Source organism: Notechis scutatus, chromosome 1, assembly GCF_049901735.1.
Source record: "Notechis scutatus isolate UNSWTSFEM ecotype Mainland chromosome 1, rNotScu1.2, whole genome shotgun sequence".
Classification (NCBI taxonomy): Eukaryota; Metazoa; Chordata; class Lepidosauria; order Squamata; family Elapidae; genus Notechis; species Notechis scutatus.
In genome coordinates this window covers 266,658,783-266,686,346 of record NC_142009.1, presented here as the reverse complement: position 1 = coordinate 266,686,346, position 27,564 = coordinate 266,658,783, and the positions used below count along the sequence as shown (strand labels likewise).

At 38.8% G+C, this 27,564-nt stretch overlaps 1 protein-coding gene across 3 annotated transcripts in view; it reads left to right on the top strand.

Annotated features, from left to right (window-relative positions):
* The window catches only part of TP53I11 (tumor protein p53 inducible protein 11), an 87,089-nt gene that overhangs the window by 6,166 nt on the left and 53,359 nt on the right, over window positions 1-27,564 (top strand). The window contains exon 2 of one of the 3 annotated variants that reach the window (XM_087951278.1): window positions 26,596-26,763. The exons of the other annotated variants lie outside the window; for them this stretch is intronic. The gene's annotated coding sequence lies outside the window, so the exon portion shown is untranslated. The remainder of the gene's footprint in view (window positions 1-26,595; window positions 26,764-27,564) is intronic. 3 annotated transcript variants of the gene reach the window in all.

Genomic DNA, 27,564 nt, shown 5'->3' with positions numbered 1-27,564 from the left:
TTTGGCTACAGAAGGGTATAGATATTACTATGTCTTACCTCTAAAACTAAAGTGTATTAAAAAAAAATTAGCTCTCTGAGAACTCTTCAGTATTCCAGTTTCAGAACATTCACACAGAATTGAGCAGGGAAAGGTTTGATAGATCTTCCTTGTGGACCAAGAGCCCATCTCTTTCCAAATAATCAGCTCTCTGGATTATTGAGAGATAAGTCAGAATTCTGTATGACTTGTGAACTATATAAATTAAAAAGGAGATGAAAATACTGCTGTGCTTGATGTATTTTTAGAAAGGCATTTTGCTACTTCTTACATTGGGTTTAGCAAATGGCCGTTTTACATTTTCTTCTTTAGAATGCCTACCATCTTGCAATGAAGTTTGTCATACTTACAGAATATTTGCATTTCATCAACAGTTCACAGACGAGACTGGCAGTTGCCGAAACATGAAGTGTCAATGAAATACTGAACTAGATTTCATCAAAGAAAAATCAGTTTAGCTACCACACAGTTCTGTTAGTATTTATTTGTTGAAACAAAAACTTCTTTTCCTTTTATTTAAGTTCCCTTATTTAATCCTGCTCCTCTGATTACAGTTCCCAAATCATCAGCCAACCGAGCCAGTAGCTGAGGATAATGGGAACTTAATGCTTCTGAAGCATATGAGTGGAGAAATTTAGGTTTAATAAACATCTGAAAATGACATAGAGTCCATGAAACATCAACATACCCCAAACATGCAAGAACTGGGCCACTCTTACTTTAGCTCCAAAGCTAGTCTAGCTTTGCTCTTGTTTCAGCACCAACCTTTAGAAGGATGATAAAACCATTGGCAGGTAGATGATTCCAGAAAGACGTATATTTTTTCCAGATCCCCTCTCGCTGCATTTGGACAGATTTATATGCTAATGTCGTTGCCAATGCTTTGTCAACCTGAAATTTAACAGCAGTGAGAAACAGATTGTGTTAAGAATGAGAAATTTTAGAATGCTGATGAGAAGATAGTCTTGATTTACATTCTTATTCAATTGCTCTTAACTTTTGGAACCCTTGACTTTTTCAGTGAAGATAATGTGCCTGTTGCCATTTATATATTATATGGAAAAACTCCTGCATTTTTCAGGCAATCTATCAATTAGTCCTTCTCAGCTTGAGTTCAAATTTCTGCTTAGTTCACACTTTTAAAAAATTCTGTGTTCCTCTAAAAGCACTGATAAAAATGACTGATGAGGTGATTTAGATTGAGAATTATGCAAATAAACCTCCAATCATTTGCTCAGCTTTGAGCTAAATAATTTTATGACTTTCATTATACTATCAGGAAAAAAATTTTCTCAGAAATATGGCTTCTAATGGTCCTGAATCTGGGAACATCAACTGGCATCTTATGCACTGATAATCCCATATTGGAATAAGCACGTCAAAACTAAATGCTGGTACTTGGGGATTAAAGCCAAATGAAATGGCTTGTCTACACCATGGAAATGTTGCTTTAGAAGAGGAGGAAGCATTTTTAAAATATCTACCTACAAGTCGTACAAAAGATTAGCAGAAATGCAAGGTAGAATTATTTACAGGGTTTGAATGCCACAGCAGACAGACCATAGATTGTCATGTCCCCAACCTAAGGGGAAATGTTGACTAAATAGCAATGGATCTTACTTTAACATAGACTATGGAATAATGTTCACCCTGATATTGGAGGCTATTCGTTTAAGGTAGCAGACTAGTATGTGTATGAAGCATAAACAACTCAATCCCTGAAACAGCCAGAGTTCATGGAGAGGTTGCTGTACTGCTTCTAGCGTTTACTGCCTGAGACAATCATCCTGCTCTCCATAATGGTAGAACTCACCCTAACTTTCTATTCATCTCTTGGAAATTACCTCTCCCTTATCTGTCAGCCACTCCCCCTTTTTTTTGGTTCAGATCAAATAACCATCAACAGTTCATGGAGATGGCATATCCAGTAGCAGTGTTTTTCTTTAGTATGGGTGGACTTCAACTTTCAGAATTTTCCAGCCAACCCACAACTCTTAAAGTTGCCAAGTTTCAAAAAACAACAACATAGTCATACAGGAAGCCTGCTAGTTGAGGACATCTAATGTCTTACCCTTGATTCTTCGGCTTGTTGAAGACTGTGAAATACTCTTGTGTAGTGAGTTGGGATGTGAATGGAATGAGGGGAAAGAATTCTATATATAATATGTTGCAGTGCTTAACAGAGTTCTTCAAATATTCTGAACTTGGTTTTTTCCCCAACAGAACAGTCACAAAAAGGAGTTTGAAAAACAGGATCATACAATAAAGTTTATTTCTAAGCAGAATTTGATTATGTGTGCATTTTAGAAAATAAGTATTGATTGGATCTGACCTTTGCTTTCCATCACTGTGTGGATGTACATATAAAGTAGTCATTTTCTGTTGTAAGAGTTTAATTTAATGCTGTTCCTTACTTCCTTCACCCTTCATACTTAAGCCTTACTTTCTACAGTTAGTGTGTCCTTTCCAGTTACACCAATTCAGAGGACTTAATGTCTTGAAATAATTCTCACTGTTAGTTGTAGGACTTCAGCCACTGAGAGTGCATTTGCCTTGAATACTGAACATGTTTCAGGAGGAAACCATAGATAGTCATCCTGTTGTTGTAAAGTCTACTGAATTCTTCTGTTCCTTTAATTTGCCTGATCCACAGTATTCCATGAACAATTGATTTTGAAACATTCTATTTTTAAAAAGATGCTGAAGTTGTCAAGTGTTAGAAATGTGTAACACTGAAGAAAATTCATAAGACTCCAAATAGCCATATTGTACATGAGCCACACTTGAAGTACTTTCTGACTGAGACTGTATAAAACAATGGAGGCATTTCATTTTATTTTTTTTGTCTCATGGTGCCCTCAAATGAAATATTTTTCTTATGCCATCCACTCTTTCCCCCCATTATCATGGAATTTTGTGATAAGGATAGATGGATTTGGACATCTGTATCAAAAGCTGGGAAACCTCCTTTCGGCTCTGAAAGTTCTCTGGTATTCTCTAGGATTGCAGGAATCAGGCTCCAGAAAGATGGTTAAAGGGAGAGAAGAATACTTTCTGGCTCCATTGAGACATTCGGGTGCGAAAGAGCCACATGGTATTACAGAAAAAAAAAATCATGTTGCAAAAAACATATAAAAATATATGGAAACAATGGCATTCTAACACAATGTATGACACTTCATATATATATATATATATATATATATATATATATATATATATATATATATATATATATATATATATATATATATATTTCATATTCCTTAAGTTTTCACGGTACTTACATGTATGGTATTCAGCTTTGTTCGGGTATTTTCCCACGTCATTATAGTTGTGCTTTTAAAGTTGAGCGACGTTTGGCAAAATCTCATCTGCCATTATCAGGCTTCTGTAGACGGACACAATACAGAAGCCTGATGATGGCAGATGAGATTCTGCCGAAACGTTGCTACAACTTTAAAAGCACAACTATAATGACGTGGGAAAATACCCAAACAAAGCTGAATACCATACATGTAAGTACCCGCGAAAACTTAAGGAAACACACATATATGTGTGTGTGTGTGTGTGTGTGTATATAAACCCAGCTTCCTAACTAATGATAGCCGTCCATTTACCCGAAGCCAAGCTGCACTAAAGACCTCAATTAAAATAACACAATGCTGCCAGCCAATCAAGATACAAAAAGAGCCAAAAAACAGACAGAAGATATCAGAAACACCCATCAAGCAGAACACAGCAAACTCCGAGACCAATAAACACAGACCAAGACTCCCAACCAATCAGGATGAAGAAAAAACCATTCTGGCACAGCAATAGGCTGCCCCAAATTTAAATCTGAAACCACTGTAAAAGTCTGACCCACAGACGGACACAATACAGAAGCCTGATGATGGCAGATGAGATTCTGCTGAAACGTTGCTACAACTTTAAAAGAACTACAATGACGTGGGAAAATACCCGAACCAAGCCGAACACCATACATGTAAGTACCCGCGAAAACTTAAGAAAACATATATATATATATATATATATATATATATATATATATATATATATATATATATGTATGTATGTATGTATGTATGTATGTATGTATGTATGTATGTATGTATATGTATATGTATATGTATATGTATATGTATATGTATATGTATGTCTGTCTGTCTGTCTGTCTGTGTCTGTGTGCCTGTGTGTGTATACACATACACACACACACACACACACACACACACGTTTTCCCATGGTTCCTTGGTGCTCCCTGAGCTTGGCTGTTTTTTTGCAGATGTTTCATTACCCAAACTGAGTAATATCATCAGTGCTAATGATGTTACCTAGTTTGGGTAATGAGACATCTGCAAGAAAACAACTAAGCTCAGAGAGGATCCCTTATTTCAACCGTGAGCCACAAATATTCTCCTTTACTGAAATGATAACGTCCCATACTTTCATCTTTCCACATTTTTAGAAGGTAATAATGCTTACTTCTTTCTTACAATTAGCACTGTTGGGCCTAATGAGGTTCTTTCAAAAGTAACAATACTTAGAGATTAGAATGGAATACATATATTACTTACTAGGAAGTAAGTCTCTATGAAATTTTCCAACCTTATATCCAGGCTATATTCTTTTCATCCTATGTTATTTTAATTTTTTAAAAAATAGCTCTGGATCCAAGCCCAGCAAGAAAACTGAAGTTGACAATGAAAGTTTAAATGTCCTTGGCAATCAAGTCTTACTGTTACTATATAGAGCCCGAGGGCATGCTCAGAAACAAATATGCAGGAATCCAGCCTTATGGAAATCAGACAGATCTCAGAAATGCAGCTATAACAGCTGAAGCAGGAAGGGTGTAACAGCTACTTAACCCCTCTTAGGGCTACCCAGCAAAAATCAGCAAACTGTTGTTGTGCTCTTAATAGTCAACTGAGGGCTGGATGATATATCTTAATTTATAAACAACATATGTTAAAAATAGTATATACAAAAATAGATCTAGTTGTGGGATATTTGGTCTGAACTCTTTTAAAAAGATAATAAACAGTGGTTGAAAACAAGGTCCCAGAATAAAGTCTTCTTAGAACAGTTTTTGGATATCTGCATTTTTGTATAATATTTAAAAGGGGGAATTAAGACTTTTATGCCAGAATTCTAAACAAAGTATCATTGGATGACTACTCATAACTTTGTTAAAAGCAGTTATTGTGAATAACAGTAATTGGATGGCTTAGTGCAACACAGTGAAGTAAAAACAGACAAATCTGTTTTCTTCTGTGGAAATAAGTTTGAAAATAAGTTTCCAAACTTAGCCATCCTTTGAACACCCTCTACCTTCTAAGACATTTGCCTAGTATTTTTTTTTTTCCCAATAGGAAAACTATAAATTGGCTTATGCTGGATGAGTCACTTATCATAGTAAGACATCAGAGGTTATCTCTTAATACAGTATATGAATCTATTCATTATAGCAGGGGTTCCAACCTGGGGTGCTTGCACCCCCTGGGGGTGCGAGACGATATTCCAAGGGGTGCGAGAAAAGTCTAGGTAAATAATAGGATATTGGCTATATGTTGGCATTTTTATTTTTTATGCAATGGATTAACTTTGTTTTCATGTTAGAGTTAAGTATCGTTATTTAGCCGTCACATATACATAGCTGAAAAGATTCAATCCTACCATATATTTAACGCGTTCAGTAGTTCCTAAAGTCTAAATTTGAGGGGGTGCAAGGTTCGAGTGAAATTTCTTTAGGGGTGCGGGGCGAAAAAAAGGTTGGGAACCACTGCATTATAGGATGTTAAGTAAAGATTTCTAGCTTAATGTAATGAATGAACCCAGGGATTGCACATTGGTCCACCTGACCTAGTATTGTCCACACTACTAGAAGATCTTCAGAGTTTCAGAAAGGATTTTTATCCTAGTCATTCTTAAATATTACAGGGACTGAACCTAGAATCTTTGGTATGTAGCAATGCCATAGAATTATGACTCTCCTCAGAAGAAAAGCCGGGGAAGGGAATATAGAACTTTTTCACCAAACATCCTATGGGACATATCTAATCACAGGTGATATTCAGCAGGTTATGACCAGTTCTGGAGAACCGGTAGCAGAAATTTTGAGTAGTTTGGAGAAGAGGCAAATACCACCTCTGACTGGCCCCATCCCCATCTATTCTCTGCCTCCTGAGTCCCAGCTGTTTGGTTGGGTCTTCTTTTGTTGCCCTGCACAGGAGAACGGAGCTGGAAAGCAGGTTAGTGGATTGGCGAGGGAATGGGATTTTACAGTAACCTTCTCCTGGAGTGGGGTGGGAATGGAGATTTTGCAGTATCCTTCCCATGCCATGCCCACCAAGCCACGCCCACAGAACCGGTAGTACATTTTTTTGAATCCCACCACTGTATCTAATAGAAGGGCATCCAATGTCCTTATGTTCTTTTTTTTTTTTTTTTTGCATCTTTGCCAAGTAGCTCAAAGGCTATACTATATATGGAAAAAGAATTTGATACAAATCTGACCATTGCATGAAAGCCAATGGTCTGCCAAAACAGACTATCTAAATTTTTATTCTGTGTGAACTGGGTGAAGAATGTAGATGAAGGTAGTAGTTCAGGACTTCAAGACTTTTGTTTTTGGAAAGATATTCTGGATACATTGGCGAATATCTTAGGACACCTAATTGCACAGTTCTATAAATGAGGAAACGTGCCTCATATCATGGTACAAACCTTGAGACTTTCTGTTTATATCCAGTTAAGAGAACATTGAGAAGAAAAGACCAAGGTTTGTATTGTAATATCACAAGGCATGTTTCATTATTTTGTGTCATTGTAGTTTATTTTGGTTATGAATGCTACCTGACTTTGCCAGTTCTTAAATATTAACCAGATCAGTCCTGATAACACTTGGGTGGAGAACCAGCTGGGAACGCCGCTGCATTTTCTGGGCTGAAAAGCTGAAAAAACAGCCCTTCTGCTAGAATGATTGTAGACTATGAATCTAGTTCAATTTTTTCCCCTTTTCTTTAAACTAGATTTGAGCCGTCTACTTTTATGTACAGGTAGGTCTTGATCAGTGCAGTTAATGAATCCCACAAAATGACCATATTATTTGAATTTGCACTACATAAATTTCTATGGAATGTAGGGTAATTAGTTGCAGCTCATTGGGAGTAAGCAATTAAAACTTTAAAATATAAATTTATATATATTTACCAGTATTAATGAAATACTCTGTACAGTAAAAGAGGATAAACCCATATGCAACACGTACCTGAAGAGATAGTAAGGTTCCTGCACCAGCTAGTGTCTAACAAGCAAAAACAATGGGGAAGCTGGTTTCATTTAATGACCATTTGATTCACTTAACAACTGCAGCAATTCAGCAAAAAAAGTTGTCAAATCGGACATGAACCACTTAACAACTGTCTTACTTAACAACAGAAATTTTGGTCTCAATTGTGGTTGTATGTCATGAACTACCCATAATAGCAATAGCACCTAGACTTATATACCGCTTCATAGTGCTTTACAGCCAACTCTAAGCAGTTTTTTTTTACAGAGTCAGCATATTGCCCCCAACAATCTGGGTCCTCATTTTACCGACCTCGGAAGGAGGGAAGGTTGAGTCAACCTCGAGCTGGTGAGAATCAAACTGTCAAACTGCAGGCAGCTGGCAGTCAGCAGAAGTAGCCTGCAGTACTGCATACCAACCACTGCACCATCATGGCTCTCATCATATTATACTTTGCTGTATAGTTTATATCTTTTGTGAACAAAGCTATTTTTTTTTTTTAGCAACAAAGCTAGATTCTGTCTCCCCAATATAATTTTCTGTAGATATCATATTTCATCTTAATTTTTTCTACTAATTGACACTCTATATACTTTTTACCAGTAGTTCAAAGTTACAAGGGGAGAGCAATACTTCTGTCTTCTAATACCTGTACAGCTGCTAGTATTTGTTAAGTATTTTATCATTTTTAATTAACAAAACAATTGGAGCTGGGACTATTCATGTTGACCTGTGTATACAGGTACATGCAAGGCCTATGGAGAGACCATATACAGGGAAATTCTTAGTTCATTGACTTTGTAGAAATGTCTGAAGTTTGGACACTATATTAAATTGATAGAGATTAGAATGGGTCAGAAAAATACATTATTTGTTTTTCCTTTCCTCCCCATAAGTACACATCCATGTGCATCAGATACATTTACTTCTGCTGGGAGTCTCCAAATAGGTAAAAAAAATGAGATTTTATTAGCTGCTGGGCTCATCCATATGCAAGTCTTATGTACAAATAAAAATGAAGAGTATCTTGTTTCTAATAGTAAAAGAGAGATGCTGAAAAGTTTTGCTAATCTGTCTCTCTCCTTCTCAGTTAATCCAAAACCAAATGTTTGTTAGGAACTAAAATAAGATGGCTGGAAAAATGGACTGAAGGAAGATATAGAAAGGAAAAAGTAGCTGGTCTGCTATCTGTTTCCTATGTGTTCACTGCTTCCAGCCTCTTTTATATACATGAACAAAAATATATGCCCACTGCAATTACATACACTTCATTCATAATTAATAAGCAATTGGGAGTTATGGTGTAGTGATTAAGGCATCAGGCTAAAATGCAAGAGACCATGAATTCTAATTTCGTCTTCAACATGAAGCCAGCTGAGTGACCTTGGACCAGTCATTCTCTCTCCACCCTAGGAATCAGAAGGCAATGCCAAACCACTTTCAGATCCTACACTGGTACACTTTCAAAAATGTTGCCAAAAACAAACAAACAAACAAACCTGTAGAGATTATTCTGCAGGAGTTAAGATTGATTTGAAGGCACCAAAACCTAACAGACAAACACCCCACACATTAAATTGGATGCTGCATCTTCTTTGTTGTAAGATCATATATTCCATTCTTGTTTAATTTGTACACAGATTGTGCTATTTGTTCCTTACAGCAACTTTATAGCACCGCCTCCCCAACAACTCCAGGTGATTTTCAGAAGGCCAATATAAAGCCATAAAAGCAATCCTCAGCATACCTCATCCCAAGAACCTGGCATTCAGACATCAATGTCTGCTGCTGTTCAACAATTAGCACTTAAAAGTCCTGTGTAGCAAATGGTTTCATTGCTTTCTGAATATCTGTTAGGGAAGGACACCATCATTTTTCCAAGGATTTCCAGTCTATTGCAAAGTGATTGGCATAATCTAACATGAGAAAGAGCATGTTCTACCCTCCTCCCCAGTGTTGGAATTAAAAAAAAATTACTACTGGTTCTGTGGGTGTGGCTTGGTGGGCGTGGCTTGGTAGGCATGGCAGGGGAAGGATACTGTAAAATCTCTATTCCCTCCCCACTCTTGGGGGAAGGTTACTGCAAAATCCCATTCTCTCCCCATCCCCTAACCTGCTTTCCAGTTCCGTTCTCCTGTGCAGGGCAACAAAAGAAGACCCAACCGATCAGCTGGGACTCGGGAGGCAGAGAATAGATGGGGACGGGGCCAGTCAGAGGTGGTATTTGCTGGTTCTCCGAACTACTCAAAATTTCTGCTACCGGTTCTCCAAAACTAGTCAGAACCTGCTGAATACCACCTCTTCTCCTCCCTTTGACCTCTTATGGTGGTGCCATCTCAGGTTCCTAATGGAATGAATGGACTGGATGTGTCATGGTCTTTCTGAACAATGTGTCCTGCAGTAACCTAAACACCAAGCCAATAAGAAAGAAACCAATGTAAAACAATGTAAAAATTAGCCCTTGCTGACAACCTAGAAGATTACCATGACCAGTAACAATACTAATAGGACCAGTGGGATGCTCTTTCCCCATCCAGTTCTGGATGCAGACCATTCATCAGGGTAACTAAGGTAATTTCCAATCTATGCCCTAATCTGAATTTTGATTGAAAAGACTCTAGATCATTCTCTTTGTCTAGTTTGTTTTTAGTTGGAGCATTTGTTTATTTATTTATCAAATTTATATTAAATTTATATAGCCCTCATCTCACCAAAAGTAACTCTTTACATCTTAACCAACAGGGAAAGATAGGATACTGGCTGTTAGTAACAAGATTGGCCAACTCTAGGATAGGTCTCTTCAGGATGGACTGCACAACCATCCCCTTTGAACCTCTCCAAAGAGCCAGGTACGGCATGGGTCAAGCCTTCACATGGCAGACCTCATATTACAGATTACCCCACTACTTTCTTGGAATCTATAAGCCTAAATGAAATTCCATTAACTTGCTAGATGCTAGTTTGCTAATTATCTGACCCAATTTTACTCATATAGAAAATGAATAAGGCCATTTTTTTTTCCTGCAAAGTGGTGCCCTAAGTGGTGCCAGGTCTCAGGAAGATATGGCTTGAAAGGATATTTCTTAAAACAACCACAGAAGCGCTTTCTGTGGATTCAGTATGGGTGAGAAGATGCTTGCTTTGCTAATAAGTACAGTCACAGTGTATATTTGAACAAGCGTTCTTACAAGCATTTTGTATTCAGTCCAATCATTCATGGTCTTCGTTTGCCAGTGTTTCAAGTGTTCTTTCTATTGCTTTATCTCATAGAGTTCCTCGATGATTCAAGGAGCTTCTCGACAGCAGAATAGAGAGTAAGGCTGCTTAGTGGATGATCTCATGAAACTCTCTTTGCATGTTCCAGAGATTGACCAGGTTCTCAACAGGACTGCCTGACAGATTACTGGGGATATTCCCAAATGTCCTTTGGAATCCATCCTGTTCCATGCCTGTCCTCCAACCCTAAGAAGGCTCTCCAAAGCAATGAGTTTCAAAGCAATCAGGAACTGATTTGGCTATGGCAGAGTTCATGTCCACCAATTTCAAATCATATATGTAGGAACTGAGGTTAACATACGGTTGCCTATGTACATTGTGACTAAATTAATTTGGGTCATCCATCTGGCATCTGGCTGAAGTCGTATTTCCTGCAATCAAGTTTGGTGCGATTAACTTTGAGTTTGTACCTATTGTTTGCTCTTGTGTTTTTATAGTTGAAGCTGAAGTATTCATTGACTGATAGGACATTGCAATGTATTATATACTATACTTAGATCGGACCGAAGGCGGTGTAGTTCTAGGTTTTCTAGGTCTAGAATTTCAAGTCTGGTGGCATAAGGTATTCTGCAACAAGTAGAGGAGTGGAGAACTCTTCTTGTGAAATATTTCTGGACTTTCTCAACTGTGTTAATATCAGATATGTAATGTGGGTTCCAGACTGATGAGCTGTATTCGAGTATTGGTCTAGCAAATGTTTTGTATGCTCTAGTTATTAGTGTAATATTACCAGAGAAAAAGCTACATAAGATTAGGTTAACAAGTCTTAATGCCTTTTTGGCTATGTAGTTACAGTGGGCTCTAGCACTTAGATCATTAGAGATGAGTACTCCAAGATCCTTGACAGAGTTTGGATCATCAACAAGGTCTTGACTATTCAGCCTGTATTTTATTTTCTGATTATTTTTTTTTTGCCAATATGTAGGACAGAGCATTTATTTGTTGAGATTTGAAGTTGCCATTTGCTTGACCATTCAGATACATAGTCAAGGTCTTTTTGAAGGGTAGCAGTATTGTCTGTGGTGTTGAATAGGTTTACATCATCAGGAAAGAGAACGCAGTTGCTCTTGATATGATCATAGATGTTAGATGACGCCATTGTTGAGGGGGGCATTTTTTTATTCTCTCTTTATTTGGAGTGTATTTGGGGTTAGGATAGTTAATATTATGGTTTTTATATTTGTATTCCCCTTTTTTGGGGTATTTTTAATGTATTGTTGTGTGCCAGCCAGAATCACTTTTGATGAGACATTCAGATTAAATAAATAAATAAGTAACTAACTAACTAAATAAATAAATAAATATAAAAATAAATAACTATTGAAATTTTTTACTATTTATTCTTCTTTATCCATTATCATAAGGGATAAAAATAAACTTTAAACAGTAAAGTAATAAAACTGGTGTGTCTTTAAAGTATAAAACCATTGCACATCAAGTTTGAAACAGCAAAAACAATCATTTTGCACTCAATGCAAACTATATCTCTGTACGCCTGGGGAAATGTACCCATTTAAACTTGCCCTGGCCTCTCTGATTTTTTTAATGTGATAGCAACATTTACCATAGCAATATTTAGATTGTGTAGACATACTGTAATGAAGTGGCCCCCAACCTTTTGGGCACCAGGGACTGGTTTTGTGAAGAGAGGCTTTTCTGCAGACCAGAGGGGGCATGGTTTCGTGTGCTGCCTGTATCTAGAGGATGGGGCTTCGCTTATTTCCGTGGCCCAGTTTCTGGCATGCCATGGTCCAGTGCCGATTTACAGATTGGGGGGTTAGGGACCCCTACTCACTTCTAGGTTTGGTATCCAGTGGAATTCCCTTTGCCATCTAGAAAACAATTAGTTCTTTTTCTGACGAGATCCCTGGCTCTGTGTTTTCTTACACCTGTCTTCAATTAGAATTTGGTCTTCATGAAGCCTACTTGGAGAAATCCAAATATTGCTGAAATCACTTATGGTTCATGTGTGTTGGTTCCCCCTCCCCCGCTTTTAAAGTGAGAAATCATTTTCTCTGTGCTATAGCCCAATTAGTAATGAAACAGCCTAATCCATTTTCTACTTTGTAAACTATTTGAATGATTAAAAATCCTATTTCATCTGCTTCTTTGTTCCATCACCTTCTCTTTCTCTTCTCACTGTCACCGGGTTTAGATTTCACACAGAAATCCAGGTATTCTTGTCCTTCCAAAAACTGGTTTTGTCACTGAAGTCTTCTGCTTTTGTTTTTATTTTGCTTACCCAAGCAAGGGAATTCTACACCTAGAACTAATAATAATGTGATGGGAATAAGCTTGTTTCCATAGAAACCAAGATGGTTTCAAACAGATGTAATGGCACTTCCACAATTTAGGAATGAGGCACATAACAGCTACATAATGGACTGCATGATCTCTGGAGAGAAAGTAGGCTGAATTAGTGTTTTGATTTCCATAAGACACAGGGTATAATTTGTGTTTTGAGTTTCCAACTTGCATTTGATCTGTAAAACAGCTGTAATCTTTCAGAACTATAAAAAAAACATGCTGAGAATTTTGCAGTGAATTATGAGTTGCAAGTTGTCATATTGAAAGTATCACTGAAGGGCATATCTTTTGAAGTATTAGTACTATCTTTAACTAGTCTGTTAATGATCTGATTGATGTTTACACTAGTCTGATAGCTTCATTTTAATCCCATTCAGATGGTGAACATATAACACAGGCATTTCCCTTCTCAGTAGAAAGTGGTTGATATTTGCATTTAGTTTAAATCTTTGAGGTGTATCTGGTTTAAGAAATCAAATCAGCATACTTGTTATGGGTGAGAACTCTGATTTAAAAACAAAAAAAAATGTGAACTGTGGATTATTCTCCACAAATAATAGACTGTCCAGCTCCTAACCTAAATAAATTCTTTAAGAAAAATGAAATTTGTTTGTAAGCTTCAGTTAGATCAGGGGTGGGCAAACTTTTTGGCTCGGGGGCCGCATTGACTTTTAAAATTTGACAGACGGGCCGGGTCAGCACAAGATTTTTGGGAATGGCCCCCTCCCCCCTCTTCTCCTCCTTCCCCTCCCCTCGGAGGCCCCTGAGTCAGGAGTTGCTACCGCCGGCACGGCTCCAGTCCCGCGTTGCCTCGGGAAAGGAAAGGCAAAAGGAAGAGCCGCGGCAGTGCTTTGCAACGGGAGCAGCGGCACCGGAGGCTCAGGCTCAGTGGTTCCTAGTTTTGCCTTTTCCTTCCCAAGGCAACGCGGACTGGAGCCGCACGGAGCTCCGCCGGCGGTAGCAACTCCTGACAGCCCCAGCCGGACACCTGAGCGGAGCCCGGGCGAAACTGCCTGTTGCTGCTGCCGAGTGCCGCGGGGTCGCCTCCTCCAAGCAGCCTGCCCACCCGCCAGGCTTCCCTCTGCCGCGCGGCTCGGGGCCAGGCGCGAGCGCCCGTGAGTTAAAAAGAAGCCGAAAGTTGCTGGGAAGTTGCTCGGGTGCTGGGAGTAGGCTTTAAAGTGCCGCCCGAGCAAAGTTTAAGCAGCCCGCCCGCCCGCCGGCGGAATCCTTCCTGCTCCTCGGTGGGAAGACGCTCCAGCCTGCAAACTTTGCCTTTGCAAAGTTTAAGCCTGGAAGCCCCGGAAATCCGAGCAACTTCCCAGCAACTTTCGGCTTCGTTTTAACTCGCGGGCGCTCGCGCCGCCCAAGCCGCACAGCAGCCCGCTCAAGCAGCCCGCCCCACCCGCCGGGCGGAACCCTTCCCGCTCCTCAGCGGGAAGACGCTCCAGCCTGCAAACTTTGCCTTTGCAAAGCCCTGGAAGCCCTGGAAAACCGAGCAACTTCCCAGCAACTTTCCGCCGCTTTAACTCGCAGGCGCTCGCGCCTGCCCGAGCCGCACGGCGGAGCGGAAGCCCGGAGCGCCGCCGGTTGCCTCCTCCAGCAGCCCGCCTGCCCGCCTGCCTGGCTTCCCCTCCGCCGCACGGCTCGGGGCCAGGCGCGAGCGCCCGCGAGTTAAAACGAAGCGGAAAGTTGCTGGGAAGTTGCTCGGGTGCTGGGAGCAGGCTTTTAAAGTGCCGCCCGAGCAGGACCACCGAGCCGGGAACGGGCACCAAGGCAGGGCAAGGGTCCACCAGCAGCGGCCTAGCTTTAGGTGGCTCCAAGCAGCCCGCCCGCCCGCCGGATGGAACCCTTCCCGCTCCTCGGCGGGAAGACGCTCCAGACTGCAAGCTTTGCCTTTGCAAAGTTTAAGCCTGGAAGCCCCGGAAAAAAAAGGGTGATCGGCGGGGACTCACCTTCGGAGAGGTCGCACTCGAAGGTGATTTCGAACTCCCAGCCAAGGCCTTTGCAAATTTCTTTTCTTTCCTACCCCTAGATCGCTCCGCACTGTTTTGCAGCTTTGGGGGCCACGCGGCACAGGGCAATACCATAGGCAATACATACCCAGCGATTTTTTTTCAGGGGCGGGCCGGTTGGACAGACCAATGGCAGCGATTTTTTTTCAGGGGCGGGCCGCATTGGACAGACCAACGGGCCGGATGTGGCCCGCGGGCCGTAGTTTGCCCACCCCTGAGTTAGATGGAGACATTGCACAGAGAGGTACTGTTTCTCTTTTAGTTTTAGGTCCTGGTGTGGATTACATGAATTGCTTTCAGATTATTATGAAACACACAAGAATTTACAACATGGAAAAAGTTGTAAAGGAGTTGTAAACAGCTTGCTTTCTTAACTCTCATCAGCTTATATCAATAGGATTAATACGAGTAGTCGCTTTTCCCAGGAACAGTGTCATGTCTCCAGGCAATAACTTTTACTATATCTGGGTGCAATCAGAATTGTGCAGAAAACTAATATTTCTTCAGCAGGCAGTAAGATTTTAAATGATGAAACTAAACTAATGAATAGTTCTCATATACCTGGAAAAAAAACTTCCTAGCATCTTTGGAATTGTTTTTATTCATTTATATTATACGGAAGCATACCAAAATTCTTTGGGAGATTTACAGATAAAAAAAGAGTGGCCCTGCAGAAAACATTAACAGTTTACATTCAATTTGAGGAAGGAAAATCTGCTTTAGAAAATATTTCAGGGAAGAAAAGGATTTTAGAAAAAATTATGTGCATAGAGCACTCAGTTATGCTGGGATAATTCAGTATTTTCATTATCAATTATCCAGCAATGTACAGCCTCACTACATTGTTATATTTCAGTTAAATCCCAAAGAAAGACATTCTAAGAGGTAATCCTTTCACTTTTCTGACCAGATTGGGAAATATTGACAACCAGAGAGGTTTTGGGATGGTCCAAAAAGATGTAATAGTACCGTAATATTCTAGAAGAAAGAGCTTTCATCACTTTCAGCTCTAAAATAAGTTTAGAAACCCCACCAAGATCAATTCAAGATAAATGTCTGTGAAAATAAGGCAAATAGAACAAGAAGTTACAAGAAAACACTTCTGAGAAATTGCAAGGTGGATTCAAATCGCTTTAAAACAAATGAATTTCATATTCCTGCTTTGCCTCCACCAAAAATCTGATCCACCAGTTGATAACATTAACTGAAAAGACAAACTACAAAACTATTGGCAACCTGCCCACCCCTGTTATTATATACGTTCTCAAAATAAGGAGTGGTCTAAAGTCTGATGTCTTTTTTTCAAGGTGAGATATGCATTTGGCTTTTGATTGGCTGAGCAAAGGATACACATCAAAATTGGCCCGGGCGAGTTGGTCGTGTCAAGTTGTCCTAGACCCTTTTAAGTGCTAGTCTTCCAGCTGGATTTTGTCCTCTTCTATGTATGTATAGATTGTGCATAGATTCTTCTGTGCAAATAATGGTGAATCTGTAGATACACAATCTTCTGATCAATGTTCGTATTCTATTTGACGTAGCATTATGATCTCATACAAATATTTCTATTGCTGGATGAAAGGCTTTTATACAGATAGAATCTATCTATCTATCTATCTATCAATCTATCTATCTATCTATCTATCTATCTATCTATCTATCTACCTACCTACCTACCTACCTACCTACCTACCTATTTCAAAAAAGGTCCTCTAAGTTGCCTACATCAAGTTATTCCCTTCTGCATTTAAATGTTGGATGAATGTAGCAAGTAACAGTCTAACTCCTCAAAGCAGAGGATAAACAAATGGTATCTCAGCAGTAGAACTGGGATATGAGCTCACAGGATATGATAGCTGGAAGGAAGAAGGCTAAGAGAAAGCCACCAGTGCTAAAATCTGTCCTAAAATAATGAGGCATGCCAACCCCAGTAATCTATACTAACAGATGTGTGCCATTTCCACCAGCTTAAATTTAATAGTCATCTTCTACATTCTAAAAGTGTGAGCAAAGATTAATACTGCCTTCATATTTTGAAGATTATGAGCAAGGGCTAAGATTAATATTTCTAATATATACCTTAGTTTTTTCTATTATGGTATAGAAGGTCCATTAGGGCTTCTTGCCAACCATAGCAAAAAATTTTTCCTGTTTGATCTACAAATTCTATCTCTAATAATTTTCTATTCAAATGTCTTTGAGCGAAAGAATCACTGAATTCCATCATTCCAAAAACTAATTGAATCCATGTCCATCCAAAGTAGATCACAACTCTTTCCCTTTTAATTTCCAGAAACTTTACACGGGCATTCTAAACATCCACCATTTTATCTACAATCTGCCTTTTATTTTGACAGAATACTGTATTACAGTATGAAGCAAAAGAAATGAAGAATGTTTGAACATCAGCTCATTGTTTAGACAAGGTCTGTTAGAAAATTGCTTAATATTTTCTGCTTTAGATTCTGTAAGCACTAACAATGTTTTGTTTGGGCAGCTATTTAATAATGAAAGGGCAAGTGTATTCTCATATGCCATGCTGTTCTCTATCATAGTGTTTGGTCATGTGACTTGAGCTTAATTTTTATTGATGGAGCTGGTGGATGGCAGAGAGAGATGGCACTGCAGTAGTGGAGGGAAGAGAGCATTCAGAGTGTCGAAACTCCTGCAGCTGAATCTCACAATGAGATCAGAAACAGAGCTGTGAACATTGCTTGGCATTAATGTAGCCAACGTGTCTTGCTGGGGCCTGATGAAACTTGATTAAATTTTGGCATGCTGACAGACTCTTCCATCTCAGAATGAAGCTGCTTTGAGCCAAGTTTACATTCTTCATGAAAGGTCTGTGCAGCTCTAATTCTAAAATCTGTCAAGAAAAGATGGATAACAACCACTGTGTTGTCGTCCCCCGATGTTACATGCGTAAGCTGCATACTAGTGTTGCATATGTTTTCTGTGCTTTGTTTTTCTTTGAAAGCCTTTGCTGTTTAGCAAACTTCTGGGAAATGTGATAACTGAGGAAGCCTGGGCTCCTTGAAATCTTCTTCATAGTTGTCTGGCTCCCAGGTTGCTTGCCAGGATGAGGATATCATCTCTTCAACAGGATGGAGAGGGTTCTCTGTAGTCCTTTAGTTGTGTATTTCCAACCCCTACTTTGCCATAAATCATAGGGATATCTGTGCCAAAGAGTGGTGTACATCTGTAAATAAATCAGTCATGTCGTATGACTATTGCGAGTATGTATAAGTGTGCCACATGTTCCTTCAAACTGGTGAAATGCAGACAATTGTATGTGGACTTGCAGATAAAACCCTATTATTTACTGAAAAGGACATGTACTCTAATTAAGCAGAGTATAATTTGGGAGATGTGCTGCTTGTGGTTGAAGACTGGAATGCCACAGCTGAAAATAGTAAGAATTAAAATGTACAGCAGACAGATTGTATGCCTAGGAAACAAATAAAGGCAGAGCACAACTCACCATTAACAACTCACTGCTAATCCATCAATTCCTTTATCACTAAATGTTCTTTAAAAATATGTCTATATGTGTGGACATCACTGGATGAATCACATAGAAATAATATTAACCATGTTATTGGTACAAGGAGGTTGGGGGACTCAGTTTTAATAGTAAGGACATAGCAGGGGGCTCATTGTGGAGTAGTTCATGAACTGTGGAAATTCCAAATCAATCTAAAACAAATAAACAAAGTTAAATTGGTTTCCAAGATACAATATTGAGCATCTGCCTATCTACTCTGAACCTCTGTGGGAACTGGGAAAATTGTGCAATGTAATCTAAGCAGCTATTAAAGATGGATATAAAAAGAGGCTGTCAGAGACCAAAAACAGAAGAGGACAGCAAATTGAATGTCAGGACAGATAGTGGAAATAGGCAAGCAGAAATGAGAAGTCAAATCCAAGAATGACAAAAACTCAGAAAGAAGCTTAACAAAGAATTTCAGAGCGCTGTTAGAGGAGACAAAAAAACAGCATTACAACATCTGTAAAGACATTAAAGATGAAACAATGATGTAAATCTTCCAAAAGATCTCCAAAATCAGAAGATACCAACTGGTATTGTAGAAGACCCCAATGGACAGATAAATGATTTCAAGAATATCAAACAAAGATGGAAGAAGTATATTGAAACTTTGTACAATAAAGATGTATTTTGCAGATATTTTCTATTTTCTTCTAGTACTAGAAAAAATACTAATATTTCTCAATTGCAGTGGTGGATGAAGTTTTGGAGATCCATAGAGAGAAAGGAAGATGACCGTGACAAAGATATGCAAGATCTGTGGCCACAGTGATGGGGTGAAAGATATTTTAGTCCCCAATGACCAGATACCTCCCTAATTCACTGAACTAAAGTGGGGAGGAGAGGGGGAGGTACAAAACAATCAGATTTGCAAGATTCTGCTATTGTGGCCAATGTCAATAACAGTATTTTTAGCCTTCTTTTGCAATTTATTTCTTGGTCTGGCCTACCTAATGGACATATCTGAAGGGATGGAGTGGGAACAAATTTGAGAAGGTCTTTCTATATAGTGGATAAGAATTGAAACTGATTTGATGAAACTGGTATAATTACTCAATCAATATATCTGCAGAAATGTGGAGACATTTTTCAGCTCCAGATAAACATATATTAGGAACAGTCTTCCAAGATTTGCTTGCAATGATGGGTGAGGCAAGTGAAGAAAAAAATAGGACCAAAACTATATTCAAATTTATTGACTGTTCCTTTCTCTCTCCATGCTGCACAAAACTAGAAAAGTCCTCTTAAAACAAATGACAAAAAAAAAAAAACCACAACAATTTCATTGTTATAATGGACTCAATGTTTTCAGTGTCTGGCAGTTTACAGGAAGGGTATTACTAATCTCCTCCCTAGCTTTTATTAATCATAAAAACAAAACAGATACTAAATAAATAAATAAATACATAAATAAAAATTATTTTACTATTGTTAGATGTTGATACTTCTGTTTGTATTCTTTCCTATTAGGAAAAGCAAAGGAAAAACATAACTGTCAACATGTAACAATAACAATAGTGTAACCACAAAAATTCATTTATGTATTTATTTTTGTTTTTAGTATTTGTTCTGTTTTTATGATTAATAAAAACAAAACAGATACTAAAAATAAATAAATACATAAATTAAAAAAAGCAACTTACCTAAAATTAGGCAGGGAAGTTTGCTGGCCAGCTATGCTGGGGTCCTCGTTTGGGACTAATCTTTGGAGCTCGCTGTGGCGAGAACGGCTGGGTGACCCGGGAGTCAGCACTTGATCAGGGCTAGCGGCAGTGGTGGTGGCAGGAGGAAATAGGTGACCAGTGGGCCTTACTGCTTGTCTCCTCACTCACCAATCTGTGGTGGAAGGCCAGGCAGCAGTGTTGCGGTGGGCCATGGGTGGGAGAAGATGGTAGCCGAGCAAAGATGGCAGCCAGCCAAAGATGTCAGCTGGGTGAGGCAGGTAGTGAGGGCAGCTGGGTGGCCCAGGAGTTGGCACTTGAGCGGGGCTAACAGCAGCAGCAGCAGGTGTAGGTAGGTGACCAGTGGGGCTAGCTGCTTGCCTCCTCACTCACCAAGCCACACCTACAGAACTGGTTGTTTAAAAATGTGAATCCCACCCCTGGGTGGAAGACAGGCAGCGATGGCTGGATGGCTGGTGCTGCTGCTGTTGCTGCAAGCCAGTGATGCCAGGTAGGAAAAGGTGGGAAGCGATGTAGCACACATGTGCTATAAGGAGTGACTGGGCAAGACAGAGCGGGGTGGGTGGGGGGAGAATGCCATCAGCAATTGTCACGCATGCGCATGATGTCACACATGCATGATAAGGACTGGTCAGGGAATGGAGGAGAGGGAGGAGAGGGGTGGGGCCAGCCAGGGGCTCATTTTACTGGTTCTCCAAAGTACCAGGAATCTTAACAACCAGTTCTACCAAACCGGTGAGAATCAGTAGAATTCCCCCCACCGACAATATCCCATCTCAGTTTTTTTTTAAAAAGAGACTAGTATTTACATCAGTATATATGTTCAACAACAAAAATATAAATGACTAAATTGCAGTAGAAGGTTAAGTCAAAAGTACTATGTGTATTTCTTAAGGAATACTTGGATAGTTAAAGGTTGTACGTGTATTATTGTGGAATGTTTGGATAATCCCATCTTTCCTAGATAACTGGCAGGGCCACATTTCCCAGAATTTGTTCCAGTGGATAATGGTGATACAGCCCTCTGAAATTTTCACCTTATTGAACAAACATAGTATGTTTAGTTTAGTTTATGTTTCAGTGTGTTGCATGGACTGAGAAAATTAAATTGTGTGAATTATGGTTCAGTCAACCATGACAGAATATATCCTATTAAAAAAACCTGTTTATTTATTCTGATTCTGTATTTATGTATTCTGTTGTGCCAATTATTTAGAAGAATTATAACATGATTTGTTATAATTTTGAGGTTGACAAAGACTCCCAATGTATGCATCTCGGCCTAAGCTATTCTGAAATCTAGATTTTCTGCTGTTCTCTCCCCTGGTTAAAATGGCAATTTACTTCTCTTTCCAGATCATTTAGCTGTAGTGACAACAGCTTCATCAATTGATGTATCCAATTGAGTGAGACTAAACTTCTCTCTTTTTTCTTGTGAAGGTGCTGAAGGGGAAATATATTGTCTTTTCTTTACCCACATCCTGTTATTCAGTTTGGGGGATTCGTTATTTTTTTCTTTTTTTTTTTTTTGTATTTTCTTTTTGTTTCATTTTTAAAGCACTCAGAGTCTTGTTAGAACTAAGCAACATAAAAATTGTAGACATAGACAAACGGATTTCCTTCAAATGAAGAGTTGCATTTCTTTGAAAACAGGAAAGCTAAAACAAAGAGCAGAGAGGTCAGGTCACTGTCCTGAAGTCATTAGAATCATCCGTCTCAGAGCGCTAAGACTTTCAGGTTCATTAATTGGAACCTTGACAATGATTGTGTATCTCTGTTACCTAGGCACATCTCTCAAAAGGTCCTGTGAACATTAGTTCTTACAGAGATTTTGCAAGGTGTCCAGTTTCTGGGTTTACTTCAAGGTGCTGCTTTTGGTCTTTCTAATATTTTGTGGTTTGGATGTAGACTTTCTGGTGAAAATATTCCCAGATATACTCCCTTAGTGACCAACTTGTGCTGTGAGTGTCACCCCACCCTCTCTTTGAATGAAATGTCCTGAAGCCACCCAATCTTTTTCCAAGGCCAAGAGTGGGCCCAAAATGAACTCTCTACAGTTCTGATTTACCGTTTTAACCTACACCACCACATTGCTGTTCGTATATTTTATTCTCATCACAAAACCAGTTTGTATTTTTAGCCTCCGTAGTATATACAATAGGTATTTGAATTTAGCTTTGATTTCTCTTAATTTTTCAAAAGTCAAAATATATATTTAATGTCAGTGCATCCCTAAAGTACTACTATACTATTATTTGTTTTTTTAAAAAACCTTTTCAAAATATCATATGTGATTTTTTTTAAATATCATATTTTTAAAAATATGAATGTGCCAGATATATTTTAATTATGTTTTATCCCTGTTGAAATTTGTGTCTAAAGCCTTGGAGACCTAACTGAACTCATTATTTTTCTAACAATAATGGTAACATTAGAAGGATCACTTTTATGACCCATCTTTTATAATATACAACAGAACAACAAACAATAGTAGCAATCAAACTGTGGAAATGTTGCACATTCCATGTATGGAGTCCTTTCCAGAATGTTGATGCCTCTGAAGTGCTTCCTGAGTTTCTGCATCATTCAATTATTAAGAATGCTTTCTGGATTATACTTTTGAATCAGGTCTGCTGCAATGTCTCTCCAGTGATTGATTGCTAGAGTTGGTGTAAAGCTGAGGAAATCATATTACCATATTACCAGAGAAAGGATATTTGAGTGGAGTTTTGTTTTATGTTTGTGGATCTAATCTGAGACTGAAGTCATCTCTAGTATTTCTGAATCATCAAAAATAGTGAGGTCCTAGTGGTGTAGAAAATAAAGAAGAAGATATTGAGGAACATAGACAATTGTTCTTACCAAAGTGACAAGGCATAAAACATGCCTTAAGTCTACAAGAGATAAAAATTTGGAAGATGCTCAGGTAGACAACTCTCTAATTAAGAGAAGTACAAATATGGGTGAATGGGGGATGGAGAAGATAACATTTGCAAGGTTCTGTTATTATAGCCAATCTCAACAAAAACAGTTTTAGCCTTCCTGTGGAATTGATTTCCTAAATTAATTTACTTGAGGCTGACAGATAGAACTATAGGAAATCTGCCTTATGTGATAGAGCATAGCTGCTAGATTCACCTCACAATTAGGGATAACAGTTCTCACAGTGATATAAAAACTAAAACCAACTTACGTAAAGATGTCATTAATATATGTGAATTGAGACACTTGCCAAATAAGGAATTCAATGATAGGTTAAAAAGTGAAATAACTGTGAAATACCTTGAACTTCATTGGGGATAAGGGAGAGTAGATTTACAGTATTTTCAAAAAAACGAGGAAAAACAAAGTCAATCTATTTATTTACCTGCTTCAGAAAAACAGAAAAGTAGAATATGGCTACTTGGAAACTCCCAAGAGAAATTAAAACCTCCCCTGACTTCTCTTTGCCTCAAAAACCACAGTTTCAGTCTTTGATCTGAATGTGATAATTGCCTAGGATCACATATAATTTTCAATCTCAAGGCTCATTGAGATGATAATAGGAAAATGAAGGGAGGCAGTGCATTTCTTAGGAAGTCCTAAGCATAATCCAGCCATACATCCCACCTATCTGAATATAGGTCACAAACAGAATTTAGAATAGAAGGTTCTCCTGGGTCTTTGATGTCTTCTGGAAGAAAATAGGAAGATATTAAAATGCAGGAAAATAGCACATTGGAGACCAGGGCAGAGAAGCTAGAAGTATTTTGAACTCTGTCTGTCTATAATATCCTTGAAAATTTCAGCATTATGTCCTATATTCTCATTCAGAAAGAAAACCAACATCGTAAATTTTATATCTCTAGCAGTTCCATTAGTGCAATGTGAAATGCTTAATAGACTATAAACCTCTTATATACTCTAGGTCTATGAATTCACATCCAGGCATGATATCGAGACTCCTCTCTGTTATCCAATGCAAACAGCCTAACTTCAATACGCACAGGCATTTTGATATGATGATAGTCATTGTTGCTTTATGTTATTGCTCTTTTAGACCATAAGAAGGAAGCAAGATGAAATGGGTTTGGTCTCAAAAGACAGGGCAGTGGTTAGAAAAAAAGTTCACAAAAAACCCAGTGACAAGTGGCTGAATGTTGAGCACATGAAGGGATATTTATTAAATTGAGAGTTGGGATCAAGGATTGAGCAGTCATATTGTTCAGCATATGGTTATAAAAGCTCAGCTACAAAGCCACAAGTTTATAGAACAAACATAATAAATCACTGGTGGCTCCCAAGAATTGTACAGTGAGTAGCAATCAAAATTAATAAGACAATTTTCAAGAAATGTCCCTATATCAGAAATAAAAAATTGGATCTATCTACTTGCATGATTTCATTCCTGACTTCTGGCTACCAAAGAATGATATTAAAACGGTATTCCCCAGCTATCAAAAGACAGGGCATTGTTCAAGATCACAAGGAATTGGAAAGATTACCTGCTACCTGCTGATCGCTTGAGGCAGGGGTCCCCAACCACTGGTCCCCGGACTGGTACCGGTCCGTGGAACAATTTCTACCAGGCCGCCGGTTTGCTGGGCGCCGCCATCTTGTTTTGATGAAAAAGTGCTTCCGGTGAGCTTTTCCGGGTAGAAAGCGGCGTTTGGGTGCTGAAAGAATCCTCGCGCCTTAGTTTCATCGAGGGGGGGCGGCTTTGAACAAATCTAAGGCGCGAGGATTCTTTCAGCATGCATGGCAAGGCGAGCTGTCCCAAAGCCGTCGCGAAGCCCATCGACACAGGTACAAAGGAGGAGTTGAAGGTGGCGGGGAGAAGTGGGGGACGGCTGACTGGCCGGTTGCTCGGCTCGCCTTGCCATGCGTGCTGATGCCGGTACCGGGCCGCGGATGATTTTGTGATGCCGGTACCGGGCCGCGGATGATTTTGTGATGCTGGTACCGGGCCGCAGATGATTTTGTGATGCCGGTACCGGGCCGCGGCACAAAAAAGGTTGGGGGCCACTGGCTTGAGGCATAATTATTTTAGGATTGGACCACGTTATCCATTCAGGCTTCAGGTTAGGCAGAATTTATTCTTGCAAGATATTTGATCAAGGCAGTGAGATGGTCCTCAGACAGTCACTGGCCTATCTGGGGCCCTTCATTTTCTCATATTTAGAAGGCATTTTACAGATACCCCTCAACTTATAACCATTCATTTAGTGACCATTTGAAGTTACAACAGCACTGAAAAAAGTGACTTATGACTGTTTTTCACACTTACGACCATTGCAATATCCCCATGGTCACATGATCAAAATTCAGATGCTTGGTAATTGGATCATATTTATGATAATTGTAGTCTCCCAGGATCACGTGATCAACTTTTGAGACCTCCTGACAAGCAAAGTTATTTAGGAAGCCAGATTCACTTAACAACATTATTACTAACTGAATAATTGCATTATGCACTTAATACCTGTGGCAAAAAAAGGTCATAAAATGGGCCCAAATTCACTTGACAACTGTTTCGCTTAGCAACAGAAATTTTGGGTTCAGTTATCAAGGACTACCTGTATATGAAACTAAAAGGTGATTAGTTTAGCATTGTTTTCTTTAAAGCTGCCTTTAATTCTTTGCTCATCTAGATAATCTTTTTTTAAAATATTGGCACATTAGGGAGAATACTAAGGTGGGGCTTAAACAAAGACCAAATATAAGGTATGCACATTTAAACATAGCTGATGTTCTCAAGTTACATCAATAAAAAGAAAACATGTTCTTACATTTACTTGTGAATTAGTGCAAAGACACTGGTATGCTCAAAACAAACAAGACAAATTTAAGTTCAATAGTTGAACATGTCTAGCTGTTTGCCATCAGATTATGTTCTTCACCATTCACCATTAATATTTTTTCTCCTTTTCATCAAATATAAAACAATAAAGATGTTGCAATACAAAAAGTGAAGGAACTGGAGAAAATCATGAAATATAAAGACCTGCAAACAGAAGTAGAATGACTATGGCAAAAGAAAGCAAATATAGTACTATTACAATAATAATAGGCACTTTGGATGCAATCTCCCTGAAAACTGGAGCACTTGAACATCAGCGGCATTGACAAAATTACTATCAGTCAATTGCAAAAGGCAACATTGGAACAGCATATATCCTGTGACGGTACCTTTAACATCATCAAACAACATTTGCCTATCTCAGCTCCTTGGAAAGGACTCAATAAGTGGATAAAAATGCCAAATCTAGTCTAAACATCTGGCTGCAACCAACTATAATGTATTAAACTCACAGGTCACCCAATTTTCAACAAATCTGGGCAACTCACAACGATCAAAGAAATTAAAATGGAGTAATAAAACATGAAAGAAAAATATTTTAAAAATGGCAAGCACTATTAACAAGGTGTCTCACTCTCTTTCACCAAAACTTTTTTAAACAGGAGGACCATTGGATTTAAAGGGGAACCTCACTATAGAAGACCATGCTTCTGGGGTCCTAATGGATGTAATGGAATGTAGGAATAACCTTGAGGAATAAAGGGAAGAGCCATAACCAAGACAACAGTCAGAGAAAAGAAACCTGAGTCCAGGGCAAAAATGTAATTTCAGTAAGTACCAGATATGACCTTCCATAATTCTCATGAAAACAAAGGGGAGCGGAACCACGTTTAGACTTGCAAGATTCCCTACAATAAAGTAGTATTATAATTAATCTGCTGTCCCAGTTTAGTCAACAATACATGACATTGTTTAATCAAAGGAACCCAAATTACATCAACTCTACGGGATCAAACTTGCTGTGCAAATAGGCAGTATCTACTTTTTATCTACTTTTATACATTGTGGTTATGTTCAAGCAAAATGGAATCTGATTTGTCTTGGGCTCCATTGTTGTATTAATAAATGTGTGAACTCATGTTCAGTCTAGAAGATTCTTCATTGGTGAAACTGGGCAGACTGCTATGATTGTGCAGCTTGATGTATTTAGCATGGAATAGGAAACATGACCCATCTGATAAATATAGCTATTTCTCTTCAGTTTTCTTCTCCTCTCCCCCCCTCCTTTTAAAGAGAGAACACAGACACCTTCTGTACATTTGGAAATTTGAAAAGCAATTACCAGCCAAGTAATTGAGTGGGCCCTGTGTTTAATTATAGTACATACTTGAGGAGCCTAATAGAATAATTGAGATGTTTCATTTTTCTATGATGAAAGAAACCAATTTTTATCTCACTCGAGTTGAAAAGTTTCAAAACAAAGAGACATTGAGGAAGGCTATCAATCACTAGTCTTTTGGCCAAGGATCTTGTACAATATTACTTTTGTGCCCTTATTTATAAGAGAGTGTCTTTCCAGAGAATTGTGACCCACAGCTGCATTTCCAGTAGGTCAATCAATGGAAGGTATT